This window comes from Psammomys obesus, unplaced genomic scaffold (assembly GCF_907164565.1).
Source record: "Psammomys obesus unplaced genomic scaffold, mPsaObe1.curated_primary_1811, whole genome shotgun sequence".
In the NCBI taxonomy this organism is placed as follows: Eukaryota; Metazoa; Chordata; class Mammalia; order Rodentia; family Muridae; genus Psammomys; species Psammomys obesus.
This window is the reverse complement of record NW_026590405.1, coordinates 5593733-5606165: the sequence shown is the minus strand read 5'-3', so window position 1 is coordinate 5606165 and position 12433 is coordinate 5593733.

The following is a 12433-nucleotide window of genomic DNA, read 5'->3' as shown; positions in this document are numbered from 1 at the left end:
TAATCCCAGCACTCGGGAGGCAGAGGCAGGTGAATCTCTGCGAGTTCTAGGCCAGTCTGGTCAACAGAGTGAGTTCCAGAACAGCCAAGGCTACAGAAAAACCATGTCTCAAAAAAACAAAGCAAAACAAAACAGAAAACAAAAAAAAAAGAAGAAGAAGAAAAGAAACTAAACCAATGTGTGTGTATGTAGACACAGAGTCTTGCCATGTAGCCCAGGCTGGCCTGGGACTTCTAATCCTCCCATCACTATCCCTCAGTCTCCAGAGTGCTAGGATTGCAGGCATGCACCGTTATGTTGGGTGAGGTGTTTTTTTCTTAAAGTTTTACTTTTATTTTTTGTGTATGAACACACATATTTACATGTCCACCACATGGATACGGTGCCCTTGGAGGCTGGAAGAGGGTATCAGACTCCACGTAGTCCATGAGTCACCATGTGGGTGTGAGGAAGCCAACGGTGGTCCTCTAGAAGAGCAGCTGGTGCTCCCTGCTGAGCCGTCTCGTCACCATGAATATTCTTTCTCTGTGTAGCCTTGGCTGTCCTGGACTCACTTCATAGTCCAGGCTGGCCTTGAACTCGCAGCAATCCGCCTGCTTCTGCCTCCCCAACTGCTGGGATTACAGGTGTGCGCCACCACCGCCCGGCTCAATTTTCATTTTTAACCTTGCTCATTTGGTTGGGCTAAGGTTGATTTCCCCCTTTTTTCTTGTTCTCTGTGCTTTTAGCAACATGAGATAGCAACACCCAGGAAAAAAATAGGTCATGCCTTGAATATTTCTATTTTGATGCCATGTCTACCCGTTAATGGCCAGGACCCTGAGGACCAATGCACCAATGCTCACGGGACTTGTATGTCAGTAGATGCCAGGAACTATCAGGCACTTGTCTGTGCAAAGAAAACAAAGAGGTTGCTTTTGTTCGTGGAACTAATGTTCCCACGAAGCTGACAGTGTAACTCGATAAGGAGTCTAATTCCAGGCCAACCTGGGCTACGAAACAAGACCGGTCTCAACAAACCAAAGCAAAACAAACCTGAATTCTAGGAAATGCTTGGTGAGTGAGGAGGAATAGAAGGGACAGAAAGCCTTCAGGGAGGGGTGGGAGCGTGCACACCAGTGGGAGGCTGCTACACACCTATTTCAGTTTATTCTGCCTGGCTGCACACTTGAGCACACACAGTGACGTGCAGAGGGACAGGGAGACCAGAAGCATACCGGGTATTCCTTTAATGTAAAGTTTTAGAAGTATAACTCTAGAGTCTATGAGCTGTCTGGGCAGAGCCAAGGGCCTCTGCTACCCAGAGACGTATAAGGTGGTGGAGTTCCATCCACAGGAACCGCATAAAGGTGGAGGGAAAAACTTGACTCTACAAAGTTGTCTTCTGACCTCCACGTGTGAGCCATAGCACACGTGGCTGCCACGCACATGCCTCACACGCAGTACAGCAACAGTAAACACTCACTTTAAATACGGGGCTAATCGGCAGCGACGGGAAAGAGACGGGGGGCGGGGGCGGGGGGGGCTTGGACCGAGCATCAGCCGGTTGGGGAAAAAAATATATCAAAATCCAAGAAATTTCTGGAATGAAGGCCCTGATTTATGGAGTAGTGGGGTTATGTTAAATAGACAAACACAGTTGTCAAAACTCATCAAACTGGGGGCTTGATGAGAGGTGACTCAGCAATTCGGAGGGTTCGAGGCTCTTGCAAAGGACCCGAGTTCAGATGCCAGCACCTACAGGGTGACTCACACCGTCGTGGTTCCAGTTTTAGGGTGTCTGAGTCCTTCTTCTGACTTTCGATGACACCAGACATGCATGGTACAATACACACATACAGGCAAAATACTCATCCATATAAAATAAATAAATCTAAAAAGCCCAACAACAGCAATAAACAAAAACTCCTCTGCAAACTGGTCTGGGGTGGTAGCTCAGCATGACCTTCCTTAGGACAGGTTGAGGCCCTGGGACTGAGTGCCTATCCTTGGAAACACCAAAAATCATCCCGTGAGACTGTACATAAACTAGGCAGGTGGCGCACAGCTTCAATCCCAGCGCTCAGGAGGCAGAGGCAGGTGGATCTCTGTGAGTCTGAGGCCAGCCAGTCTACACAGTGAGTTGGGGAACAGCTAGAGGTATGTAGAGGGGCCCTGTCTCAACAACCAACAAGCCCAACAACAACAAACAAACAAACAAACAAAACCCCCACTACCCGTAGGTAGTGAAGGAGATCTAATTGTGCTTCTGTGAACCTGACCTAAAACTTGGGATGCGTGCTTAACTATTAATCTGCTCCACGGCCTTCCCGATTCTCTCTGTAGTGCCATCGTCTGTGTGTTGGGGTTTTGTCTGCATGTATGTCTGTGTACCGTGTGTGCAGTTCCTGCAGAGGCCAGCAGAGCGCCCGAGCCCCTGGAAGCAGCTGCCCTCTTGGCCCCCATTCTGTCCATTTTCCAGGAAGCCAGGAATGACATTGCTTTTTAAAGTAAGATTAATTAAAATTTAATTTTAAATTAAGGATTTCTTTCTTAAGCTGGGTGGTGGAGATGCACACCTTTAGTCCCAACACTTGGCAGGCAGTGGCAGGTGGATCTTTGTGAGTTCAAGGCCAGCCTGGTCTACAAAGTAAGTCCAGAACAGCCAAGGCTACACACAGAGAAACCCTGTCTTGAAAAAACAAAAAATTTCTTTCTTTCTTTTCTCTCTCTCTCTCTCTTTTTTTTTTTTTTTTTGTGTGTGTGTGTGTGTGTGTGTGTTTCTCTGTGTATTTTTGGCTGTCCTAGACTCAATTTGTAGACCAGGCTGGCCTCGAACTCACAGCCATCTGCCTGCCTCTGCCTTCATGAGTACTGGGATTACAGGCATGAGCCACCTTGCCTGATTTAAACTAAGATTTAAATTAATATAAATAAGATTTATTTTATTTTTCACTATGTGGATGAGCATGTGAGGTAGTGTCTGAAGACGTCAGAAGAGGGTGCGAGAGAAATTCCTGGAGCTGGAATTTCAGGTGGTTCTGAACCAAACTCTGGTCTTCTGCATGAGTGGTCTGCTGAACCATGTCTCCAGCTATGAGGCATGACTTTTGTGTAGGGAAAACAGCCCTTAGAAAAGGGAGAGAAGGGTGCTGTGGTTGAATTGAAGTGTCTCCCATAGGCTCCTATATTTAAACACTTGGTTCCCAAATAGTGAAGGAACCATTAAGGAACATTAAGGGCCGGAGCTTCAGTGGAGAAAGTGGGCCACTGAGGGCAGGCCTTGAGGTATCTTGAGCCCTGTTCAACTTCCTTCCACTCTCCGCTTTCTGACTATAGCTACAGTGTGACCAGCCGACTATAAAGGACCAGTGAGATGGCTCAGCAGATGAAGGCGTTTATCACCAAGCCCGATGACCTGAGTTCAAGCCTCAGACCACATGGTGAAAGGAGAGAACTGCTTCCTGGATGTTGTCCTCTGACCACACACACACACACACACACACACACACACACACACACACACACACAAATAAGCAACAATGTGAAAATAAAGTCAGATCACAGGGCAAGATGGGGATGGGGTCAGGGTGGGGACGGCGTCAAACATGTCTCTGAAAGACAACACCTCTGCTCCTCTGGGCAGTTTCCCGACACTGGAAAAGCGCCCAGGCTCTGGCACTTTGTTTCCTTGTAGTGCTGAGAGTTGAGCCCAGAGACAGATAATGCTTTACTGCCAAGCTGTACCCCCACTGTGTTATCCACGCTGGCCCCATACTCCTGTCCTCAAGCTGTCTTCCCACCTCAGCTTCTTAGTGGCTGGGACCACTGAGCCCCTGAGCCCCAGGCTCTGTCCCTTCATTACAACTCATCCAGTTTATATCCCACCCCAGCTGAGCTTACAAGCATTTCCAGCCATCCCTTGCCTAGCTAGACACTGTCCTCACGCCGGAAACAACCAACATGCATTTCCTAAGAAACAGGCCAGCCATGGTTGAGACAGGGTTTCTCTGTGTAGTCTTGGCTGTCCTGGACGATTTCTAGACTGATCAGGCTAGTCTTGAACCCACAGAGAGCCACCTGCTTCTGCCTCTGGGAGTGCCAGAATGAGGAGGGTAGATTGATAACCATCTCGATAGGTAGATGATCTCTCCTTTTGGCAGATGGGGAAACTGAGGCACGCGGCAGTGAAATGAGCTGCCTAGGCAGTGAATGGCGGAGCTGCTGCTGCTGCTGCTGCTGTAAGCCAGCTGCCTCTCAGAGGGAACGCAGGTCCCAGGCTGGGGCGTCAGCACAGCGCTGCTCAGTATGCTCTCCAGCCCTGTGGGGTTCCCACTCCAGCTTGCTCCAGGTTTAAGATCAGATACAGGCTGGCTGTGAGCAAGTGTGAGAAGAAAACCAACCACGTGCTTAAAACATACAGTCTGGGCCGGAGAGATGGCTCGAGCGCCAGCTGCTCCTGCAGAGGACCTGGGTTCAGTCCCCAGCACCCACATGGTGGCTGTCAACCATCTCTAACTATAGTTCCAGGGGCTCCGACACTTTCTTCTGGCTCCAAAGGCAACCGTATGCGTGAGGTGCTCATACACGCAGAAGACCACGCATACCTTAAAACAAATGAACCTTTTTAAAGACAAACAAAACAGAACCGCAACAAACAAAGCAACCCAAACTGGAAGAGCAGGTGATTTCAACCCCCGCCAGGCCTGCTTCCCAGGCTCCTCTCCTCCCTGGCCCCTAGCTCCTGGCCTCCCTGCCCCTCTGTCTCCAGTGTCCCCCTCAGCCTCCCACCTCCGAGGACTTCCATATCTCCTGCCCCAAGTGTCCCCAACTTCCTGGCCTCTCACATCCTCTCTTCCCTGCCTTCCTGTGCTGCCTTTCCTACTACCAAAGGCTTGTAGGTCCAAACATGGGTGAGGCTTCCCTGCCCTTCTCACTTCCCTTCAATCCCCCACATCTTTCAAGCATCAGCCATGTCCTCACCCATGCCAGCAGCCCTCACAGACAGCCCTGGAGGACATAACTGCCCCTGGCCCAGACCGTGAGCTGTGATGTGCCAAAGGCACGGGGCAGCTCTCACCTTGAGTCAGACCCCACCTCTGTCGGCTGTGGGTCGGTCTCCCTGGAGGTGTAACCGCAGAGACCAGTCAGGAGCAGCTACCTCTTACCACAGGGAGTGGATAGCCAAGAGGTCACCAGCACCTCCTCCCTCCCTCGCTTTTTCTTCCTCCTCTTGATTTGTTTTTGAGATAGGATCTTATAGCTCTGGCTGGCCTCTCTTTTATGGCGTTTCTCCTGCTTCTCCTCTCAAGTGCTCGGATGACTGGCACTCACTATACCTGCAAGCCCTGGCTGCGAGGACATCTCTCCTGACCGACTAGGAAAAAAACACAAAAACGTAAGCTTGAGATTTGGTTGAATTCCACTTGAAAACCAGGAAGAGCCAGGCGTGGGTGACACTTGCCTGTCATCCAGCTCTTGGTGGGTGGAGATGAGAGGAGGAGGGTCATCCTTGACTATATGCCAAGTTCAAGGCCACCCTGGGCTACACAAGACCCCATCGCAAAACAAACAAACAAATAAACAAAGGATGTGTGGACTTTTACTTTATGCCATGTTCACTAAAAATAGTTTTGTTGGCAGGGCGGTGTTGATGGAAGCCTTTGATCCCAGCACTCGGGAGGCAGAGGTGAGCAGATCGCTGTGAGTTCAAGGCCAGCCTGGTCTACAGACTTCTAGACCAGCTAGCTAGGGCTACACAGAGAAACCCCACATCCTCCCCCAGGGGAAAAAAAATTAGTTTTGTCAGTACAGAAGTCTTACATAAATAAAAATGAACCATACTTCCTCATTCCACTAAATTTGAATAAATTTACTCATTTATTCATAAAACCCGTCAACTGGCGATGATGCTTAAAGCTCCTGCAGCCCCAGGTGCTCCTGTCGTGAGCAAGGGGTTAACTGAAGCCTTCTGGACAGCTTGCTTGGTGGTGGGGGTGGGGCAGCAGATGACCGTGCATTCTATTGCTATTTTCTAGTCATCGTTTTTTTTTTTTTGTGGCCCTGGGGATGTTACACAAGGCTCGGCGAGCGCCAGCCGAGTGCTCTGCCCTGTCACCAGCCCTTGGCTTTTCTCCCCCCATGTGCCTATGTGTGTGTGCGGTGTGCATGTGTATGCTGGCCTACGTATGTGTTCAGGTGTCCACGGAGGCCAGAGGTTGAGGAGATGTGTCTCCCTCAATGGCTCTCCACGTCGCCGGCGTATGATGAGGCGAAGTCTCCGGTAGAACCCAGAGCTGCCAGTCAGCTAGTTTAGCCAGGCAGTGGGCATCCCCCTGTCTCTGACTGCCCAGGACCAGGATGACAGCGGGCCCCACACACCTAGAGAGCCCAAGGCTGTTGACCTCCACCTGCCTCACGGTTTCAAAGCAGGTGCTTCGCCCACTGAGCCACCTGGCCAGCCTCACCCACTGCTGTTTTGTTGTAAGGCAGGGTCTCACTCTGTGGTACGGACTGGCCTGGGACACATCCTGCCTCAACTGGGATGACGCAGTGAGCTGACAACAGGCCTGACATTGCCTGTGCTCCAGATCCCAGCCAAGACACACAGGCTCTCCCGAGACCCCGCTGGGTCTCACTCACTTTTTAAAAATTAATTAATATATTTATTCACTTTACATCCCCATCATAGTCCCCACCCTCCTCTCTTCCCTGGTCTCACCCTCCCTCCCTCTTCCCCATACCCTCATCCCTCTACTCCTCAGAAAAGGGATCCCCCCTTACCAGCCCACCTGAGCACATCAAATTGCATCAGCTGAGTGCATCTTCTTCCCCTGTGGCCTGTCGAGGCAGCCACACCAGGGGAAAGTGATCAGGCGACAGAGCCCATGTCAAAGACAGCCCCTGCTCCCCTTACTAGGGAACCCACATGAAGCCTGAGCTGCCCACTGGCTACATCTGGTAGGGGGCCTAGGTCCAGTCCATGCATGGTCCTTGGTTGGTGCTTCAGTTTCCATGAGCCCCTCTGGGCCCTGGTTAGCTGGCTCTGTTCTTGTGGAGCTCCTGTCCCCTCCCTTCTATCCTTCCCCCGACTTTTCCACAAGTGTCCCCATGTTTGGCTGTGAGCCTCAGCATCTGTTTCGATCCTCGCTCACTCTTATATCTGCCTCCATCCCCATCCTGCCAGCCCCACACACCAGGCACACACTCTGGGCACAGCGCCAGCAGCCGAACAAGACTGAGTCAGCTCCAAACCTCCTCCCCGTTTGGCCCTTCAGATCGGCTGGGTTGTGTCACAGGCATGACCCCTCTCCCTGGATGGCCACTGGTTGCTGCCATAATGCCCTGGAGGAGTCGGAGAGAAGCTTCCATGGGAGGCAGTTGGCCTGTGTGGGTTCTGCTTGTTTCATAACCAGAACTGTGGCCTCTCTAAGCCTCCCATCAAGCCTGAGGCCCTTCAGCCAGAGTCCAGGCCTGGAGGAATCCCAGCACCCTAGAGTGGAGGCAGGAAGATCAGGACTTAGCTCAGCAGGTAAAGGAGGCTGTTGTCCAGCATAGAGATCTGAGTTCAGTCTCCAAGACCTCCAAGGTGGAAGGAGAGAACCAGAGGCTGTCCTTTGGCCTACCTTGCACACAGTGGCATGTGGCACAAGAGCACCCACCCATCAACCGAAGGAACAAATAAATGTAATAAAAAAAAACTCTCCATCTGTTTTAGGAACACAGCCTGGGTGCTAGGCCACCACACCCGATTTGGGACAACTGGTCAACCGCAGGCTTGGGGAAAGCAGGCGCCAGTCCCTAAGAAAACACCAAGCATAAATGTTGAATCAAAGATCAAACACAAGTTGTCCCTCCAACATAAAAAAGCAAAGACAGAAATGCCCTGCCCTGCCCTGCCACACCCTGCAGCCCCACCCAGTTCTCGTCTTTTATCTGCACAAACACACCTTGGTACCTGCCTGCCTGCACCCACACAAAACTAAATTAACTGATATTTTTCGGAAGGTCTGGACTTTAGGCAAAGACACCCTCACCGAGCCTCACATGTTCTGGCCTCAAACACAGCGGCAGTAGAAATTGCCTTTCAACAAACACATAAGCTACATGCCTGTAATCTTAGCCCTTTGGGGAGGGGGGGTGAAGGCAGGAGCAACAGGAGCCAAGGTCATCCTCAGCTACGTAGATATTTTTGAGGCCAGGCTGAGCTACAAGAAACCCTGTCTCAGAACAACAGCAAAGCCAGTGCACACACACTGGGGTGGGACCGTTAAGAAATGTGGCAGAGGGGGACGGAGGGATGGCCGGGCAGCTAAGCGTGCCGGCTACTCTTCGAAAGAACCCAGGTTCGGTTCCCAGCACACGAGTGGGCTTCACAACCACCTCCTGACTCAGGTTCCAGGGGATTCAGTACCCTCTTCGGAGCCTCTTGAGCGCCAGGCATGCCTGTGGCACACATATGTACATTCAGGCAAAATATAAAATAGATGTCTGCTCACCCATCCTTCCCCTCTCTGTAGCCCCCATTCCTGCTAGCCACTCAAGCAGGGTACCCCAAGCTGAACCCCATCTCTCCAATTCACACCAGGCCCCAGGAGGGGAAAGAGCAGAAAAGATGCCAGATGGCTAGGGCTAGCCAAGGGCAAGCAGGGCTCTGTGCTGGCAGGCTCCCCGACTTCCCTTCACCAAACAGGCGAGAGCCAAGGTGAAGGGCCATGCCGAGGGACAGCAGGAAGCATGTGCGAGTGAAACCGCATGTGCTCGTGTGTCTGTGTGCCCATGTGCTCGTGGATCTCATGGATGTGTACGCGTGCATTTGATGTGTGTGAGTGTGTGGGGGCGGTACTGGCTTGTATGTGGATATTTGCCTGTGTCTCTGCGGCTTGTGTTTTCGTGTTTGTGTGTGTCAGGAGTGTGAGCACGGGGGTGGTAGCCACCAACAGATACACACTGACTCAAGGAGGCTGGCCAGGCAACGACCTCCGGGGATCCACCTCTCTGTGCTGCTCCCGCAGTGTTGGTATTTACAGACACATACGACACTATGCCTGACTTCCACAGTGGGTTCCAGGGATCCAAACTTGGGTTCTCCTCATGCTGGCAGTGGATCCACCTGAGCCATCTCCCCAGCAACTTTTGGTCTGGGAGGGACAGGGTGTGGGGTAGCTCAGGCTGGCCTCAGCCTCACTGCTGCAGCCAGGGTTGACCAGGAAAGCCAGCTTCCCACAGGCTGGAATTACAGGTGTGCGTCACCACACCCAGCTCCTATGTTTGCTGAGGGACACTGTATCCCTGGGGGGAGGCGGTGTGACTAAGGACAGCACTGCAATGACCGGCTCCTTCCTTCCTGGGGCCCTTCCCAAAGCAGCCAACATTGCCCAGAGCGCTGCAGTCTGATGCTCAGACCTGGCTGGGCTGTGCCGCACAGCGGGAAGGCGTGAAATCCCGACATTCCAGGTGGCAGACAGACTTGGAGCTAAGGCAGGGAAAAGGAAATCTGACTGGACCATCGGTGAGGTCCTCCAAAGACTGCTTCCTTCATGGTCACAGGAGACTGGGGGGCCGAGAGAGGAAGCCTGGGAGCCCTAAGACCGGAAGTAGGGGTTTCTGACCTCAGGTCAGCATTCTTCCTTTGCAGGCACAGAGGGCTTGCAGGGGACAAAGCCCGGAGAAGGACCGCTGGCTGTGCTTCAAGGGAGTGCTCCTCGAGGGAGTCTGCCTACCCCGCCTCCCTCTGCCAGCAGCTGGCTGTTTGTTCCTAAACCACCTCTCCCGGGGCCTCATCTCACCTGGGAAGGCCAACTCTGCCAACTCACAGCCGGTAGAATGTCCCTCAGTCATCCTCTGGTCCCTCGAAGCTGGCAGCCTCAGATAGGTGTTTTAGAGAGGGGGCAGGGAGCTCCCACGGACCTTCAGGACCCTCTCCTCAAAGCTCAGCTCTCCCCACTCCAGCCAGGACAAGAGGATGGGGGAGGCCCAGAATCTTAACGACCTTGAAACTGAAAACAAAAAAGAAATCAGCTAACCACAAAGCCCCCACTTCTCCCTGTCCCTGGGTGGACGGCCTTGAGAGAGGGCCATTTCTCAAAGTCTTGGCCTTGCTTACACACACACACACACACACACACACACACACCGCTGATGTGCTTGGTGAGGGGCTGGGGGGGGGGCTGCTGTCTCACCAGGGCCGGACAGCGGCTGCAGGGGAGCCATGCTGGCCCTCTTTCTCACCCCCTCTTCACCCATGGCCTCTCCCTCTGATGTCAATACTGACTCCTCACCTCCTGTGTCCAAGTTCAATAACTCCTCAGTGGAGGCCCTTCTACCTGAAGAACGTTTCCTGTCCGCAAGCTGGGGAAGCTGCTAAACCGACAGAGTACTTGCCTAGCGTTCCTGAAGCCCTAGGTTCAATCCCCAGCACCTTATAAACTGGCATAGTGGTGATTGCCTGTAATCCTAGCATTGCAGTGCACAGAGGCAGCAAAATCAGCAGTTCAGGGCCCGCCTCAAAAGTTCATTTTGGCTGGCCATGGTGGTGCACACTTTATATCACTGAGGAGACAGAGGTGGGTAAGCTCAAGGCCAGCCAGGGCTACACAGAGAAAACAGAGAGAGAAGGAAAGAGAGAGAGAGAAAGAAAGAAAGAGACAGAAAGAGAGAAAAAAAAAGAAAAAGAAAGAGAGAAAAAGAGAGAGAAAGAAAGCAAGAAAGAAAGAAAGAGAGAAAGAAAGAAATTAAGAAAGATGGCTACAATCAGCTGGGTGCGGTGGCGCAGGTCTGTCATCCCAGCATTCAGGGAGGCAGAAGCAGGGGGGTGGTTGTGAGTTCCAGGCCAGCCTGGTCTACAAAGCAAGTCCAGGATAGCCAAGGCTACACAGAGAAAGCCTTTCTCAGAAAAACCACAATAAATAAATACCCTGCCACAGCCCCCACAACTAATCCCATTGTCCACTCTCCAATATTAGCAGCTAAATTTATTTTTAGGGATCTATTTTTAAGAAAGAAAAATAGCTAGGTAGCGGTGGTGCACGCCTTTAATCCCAGCACTCAGGAGGCAGAGGTGGGCAGATCTCTGTGAGTTCGAGGCCAGCCTGGTCTACAGAGCAAGTTCTGGGACAGCCAGGGCCACACAGGGAAACCCTATGTTGAAAAACCAATAAACAAGCAGACAATAAGTAAATAAGAAAAAAAAATTATTTTTTTGTGTGCATGTGTGCATATGTTTAGTGGATATCCCCCAAAAGACAGAGGAAAAGTGTGGGCTCCCCTGAGCTGGGCTTACAGCCATGCGGTACTGATAACCTAACTCAGGTCCAACAGAACAACAACACAGACTCTAAACTATTGAGCCATTGCTTTAGCCCTCTGTGTGTGTGTGTGTGTGTGTTGTGCACACGTGTGCGTGCGTACCCTTGCAAGGGTACATTATATCACATGTCTTCATCTAGCAACTCTAAGCCAACGTCCAGCTCTGGGGAGGACTTCCTCTCTCATCCCGCCATGTGGGGACCAGAGACTGAACTCGGGCCGGCCGTCAAGCTAGGCAGCCTGTACCTTTACACACACACTTTGCCATCTCACCAGCCCCAGCAAAATGCAATTTAAAAAAATTTAAAAAAATCTGTAAAAGGCTGGGCGTGGTGGTACACCTTTGATCTTAGCACTCAAGAACCAGGGGCAGGCAAATCACTGTAATTTCAAGGCCAGTCTGGTCTACACAGCCGGTTCCAGGCCAGCCAGGCTAAATGAGACCCTATATCAAAAACCACCCCCCCTCCATAAAGTCAGCCTCTGTGGAAACTCCCAGAAGTCCCTGACGTTAGCCAAGCAGGCCCCTGGGGCTCCGGCTCTCAAAGTTGGGCATCCCGACTCTATACACTACATCCCCTTGCTCCCAAATTTATGAGACAGGGGGACAGGGAAGGGGGTGGAACTTTCCCATCAGTTGCAAACCTTCCCCCCTCTCCCCCCCCCCCCCCCCGCCCTCGAGCCCGCCTGCCGCTCCTGTCCTGAGAACCGCAGAGCAGATTTCCTCTTCCTAGGACGGAGGGGGGGGGGTTCCCAGCCAGCCTTCTCAGGCCAGTCTGAGGCTGGGGGTTGAGGGTGGCGCCCAGTGAAAGTCAAGGAGAAGAGTGCTTTTCTCGAATCCCGGCTAAAAATAACCCCAGGCCTGCGCCAAGGCCCCCCTAGCCAGTGGTGTTTTGCTTGAGACCTCAGCAGTTGGGGGGCGCGGGAAGGGGTGGAGGGCCTGCTTGAGGCTCTGTGACCCTGGCAGGACCAGGCGCCCCCAGTTGCAGCTGTTGCTCTCAGGGTTCCTGGGAGGGGCCCTCTGCCTGTGTGCCAGTGTGCTCCCAGCAGCCAGGGCAGGAAGCAGGAGAAGTCAGGGGACCGGTGGGGAGGGGTCTCTGTCCCACTAACTGCAGCTGGGGGGACCAGAGTCACGTACTCCACGAGG